The 3,628-nt window shown below is 42.0% G+C and overlaps 1 pseudogene; it reads left to right on the forward strand.

The window, feature by feature from the left end:
- Positions 1-1,714: 1,714 nt before the first annotated feature.
- Positions 1,715-3,388, forward strand: LOC131760977 (importin subunit alpha-1 pseudogene; annotated as a pseudogene).
- The last annotated feature ends 240 nt before the right edge of the window (positions 3,389-3,628 follow it).

Genomic DNA, 3,628 nt, shown 5'->3' on the forward strand with positions numbered 1-3,628 from the left:
TGACCATGTGTCTTAGGGTATGGTGATTGCCAACGAAACCACAAACCTGGACTGAAAATCCCTTTAACTATGTGAGGCTTAAAACAACCTTCAGGCATCCACATTTATACCAGCTTGAAGTGTGCAGTGATAACTGTGCAGCCCTGAAGGACCGTTTTTTCCTCAATAGCGACTTTGAAAATGGACAATAAAGAATTCTCAGAAGGCAGAACCAGAAGCCAGGAGCAATGTATAAGAGAGCTGCTTGCAGAGAGCAGAATCAGTGGTATTTGTTTCCATTCCTCCATTGTCTCCATGGAAGTACTGATTGTTTTCATCCTCTCCCTGTCCCACCATTGAGTGGGCGTGTTGGGATGAGATGAAGAAGAAAATGATTTGTCTTTTTAATTCAAAGCCTGCTGGACCACAGGGAGTCACATCGAGACGGATAGCATGGACTGTGCATATTCTGGAGATGCAGAGCTTTGAAATGGGTACAGTGGCTGGTTGGGACTTTTGAGTTGTTTCTCAAAGTTGTTGCTGGGGAGGAACAAGTGTGTTCTTTGTGTGAGAATGAGAGTCAAATGGAAGAGCTGACTGTGGCCAAGACTTCGATGTGCTCACCATCGCTTGTTTTCCTCCATGCTGGGTACACAACTAGACTACATTTCTCAGCTTCCCTTGAACCTAGATGTGGCTAAGTGACAGAGATCTGACCAATGAGGATGTAGGAAAAACTGATGTATGTGACTTCCAGGCATGGCCCATACAATCCTCCCAGGGGGTCAACTTTTCTCTTTTTGGAATGCAGGAATGGGTACATCTCCTAGGAAAAACTTGGGATTCACTTGTTGAAGATGGCAGAGCCACAACATGGAGAGGGTCTGGGTCTCTGAATCACACTTGAAAAAAATGTACCCCATCAGGAACAACCTTACTGGACTGTGATAAGAGCAAGAAATAACTTTTTTTTTGTGACGGCCACTGATTTCACTTTTTCCTGTACCAGGGACTAGATTTACCTCTACTGATATACTACGATAAAGATAATATATGTTTGAATATAGATGATTTGGTGAAGTCAGAAAGTAAAAGAAAATAAAAACTCTGCTTTTCCACTCCCCAGAGTTAACCACTTTTAACATTTTAGTGTGTTTTCTTACTGACATTTTTTTCTATGCATTTATTTTTGCAGAAAAACATTCATACATCTTAGGTGGAAATATTATGAAGAGAGTTTTGGTGATAGAAAGTATTTCCCTATCTGGATCTCTAATTGCTCAGGTTATTCAACATATGTTTTAAAAATGTAAACTCCATAGTTGATTAAAATCATTAGCAATAAAAATGAACTTGAAGACGTTTTTCTTATCTTACTGATATTCATACATGCTATGAAGCAAAGAATTGTCTGTTATTTTCACCATTTCACGCTCAGCGAGTAACTCAGGGACAGGCAAATAGAGGCGCTAAATAACTATCTGTTGAGCAAACTGACATATGGATGAATGAATGAATGAGCACAATTCTGCTTTAGTACAACAGGAAAAAAGTTGTTCATTAATCATCCTGGCAGTGTCTAAACTATGAAAATAACTTAACCATTTTAGATGGGTTGTACCAGTTTGTTTTAAACATACATCAAAGATGCTAAGATATGCCCTTTGAAGGGTGGAAGGAAGAATATGGCTAATGAAAATATTTCTTCTTCCTTACCACACTATCCTCGGGCTGACCGTGGTGGACGCCTTGAGCGCAGTCGATCCGCAGCCTGTGCGCCCCGCACTGCCTCCTGTGGAAGCTTGAGCTCCTGTGTAGCTTTCTCCCTTTGTCTCATAACCATGTCCACCAATGGGAATGCTAATTCACCAGCTGCCCGCCTTACCAGATTCAAGAACAAGGGGAAAGACAGTACAGAAATGAGGCGGGGCCAAATAGAAGTTGATGTGGAGCTCAGGAAAGCTAAGAAGGATGACCAGATGCTGAAAAGGAGAAATGTCAGCTCTTTTCCAGATGATGCTGCTTCTCCACTGCAGGAAAACCGCAACAACCAGGGCACTGTAAATTGGTCTGTTGATGACATTGTCAGAGGCACAAATAGCAACGATTTGGAAAGCCAGCTCCAAGCTACTCAAGCTGCTAGGAAACTGCTTTCCAGGGAAAAACAGCCCCCTATAGACAGCATAATCCGGGCTGGTTTGACTCCAAAATTTGTGTCCTTCTTGGGCAGAAGTGATTGTAGTCCCATTCAGTTTGAATCTGCTTGGGCCCTCACTTACATTGCTTCCGGGACATCAGAACAGACCAAGGCTGTGGTAGATGGAGGTGCTATCCCAGCATTCATTTCTCTATTGGCATCTCCCCACACTCACATCAGTGAACAAGCTGTATGGGCTCTAGGAAACATTGCAGGTGATAGCTCGGTTTTCCGAGACTTCGTTATCAAGTATGGTGCAGTTGACCTGCTGTTGGCACTTTTGGCAGATCCTGATTTCTCATCTTTAGCATGTGGTTACTTACATAATCTTACCGGGACACTTTCAAATCTTTGTTGCAACAAGAATCCTGCATCCCCCCCCTTAGAGGCTGTTGAGCAAATTCTTCCTACTTTAGTTCGTCTCCTGCATCACGATGATCCAGAAGTTTTAGCTGATACCTGCTGGGCTATTTCCTACCTTACCGATGGTCCAAATGAACGGATTGAAATGGTTGTGAAAATGGGGGTTGTACCGCAACTTGTAGGAGCTACTGAATTGCCAACTGTGACTCCTGCGCTAAGAGTCATAGGGAATATTGTCACTGGGACGGATGAACAGACTCAGGTTGTAATAGATTCAGGAGCAGTGCTAACAAACTCCAAAACTAACATTCAGAAGGAAGCTACGTGGACAATGTCAAACATCGCGGCTGGCTGCCAGGACCAGATACAGCAAGTTGTAAATCATGGATTTTAGTCCCATTCCTTGTTGGCGTTCTCTCTAAGGCCGACTTTAAGACACAAAAGGAAGCTGTATGGCCTGTGACCAACTACACAAGTGGTGGAACAGTTGAGCAGATCGTATACCTGGTTCATAGTGGCATGATAGAACCGTTGATGAACCTCCTAAGTGTGAAAGACACTAAAGTTATTCTGGTTATTCTGGATGCCATCTCAAATATCTTTCAGGCTGCTGAGAAACTAGGTGAAACTGAGAAACTTAGTATAATGATTGAAGAATGTGGAGGTTTGGAAAAAATTGAAGCTCTACAAAACCATGAAAATGAGTCTGTGGTAAAAGCTTCATTAAACTTGATTGAGAAGTGTTTCTCTGTGGAGGAAGAGGCAGATCAAAATGTTGTGCCAGAAACTACCTCTGAAGGGTTTACATTCCAAGTTCAGGATGGCACTGCTGGGACCTTCAACTTTTAGACTGTACACCTGAGGCATAAAGTTGTTTGTTGTGTACTATGTTTGGTAGAAGTTTGTCTTACTATTTCTCTACTAAGAACTCTTTACACATGGTTTGTTATTGTAGCACTTTTTACAAAGAAACTATACTTGAACAGTTCCAAACTGTACATACTGTATGAAGCTTCTCCTCTCAATGGGTTTCTTATTTCTATGTGGAATTTCATATCTTGTGGTGTCCTGTAAATAAAGATTAAATTC

Source organism: Kogia breviceps, chromosome 8 (genome assembly GCF_026419965.1).
Source record: "Kogia breviceps isolate mKogBre1 chromosome 8, mKogBre1 haplotype 1, whole genome shotgun sequence".
Classification (NCBI taxonomy): domain Eukaryota; kingdom Metazoa; phylum Chordata; class Mammalia; order Artiodactyla; family Physeteridae; genus Kogia; species Kogia breviceps.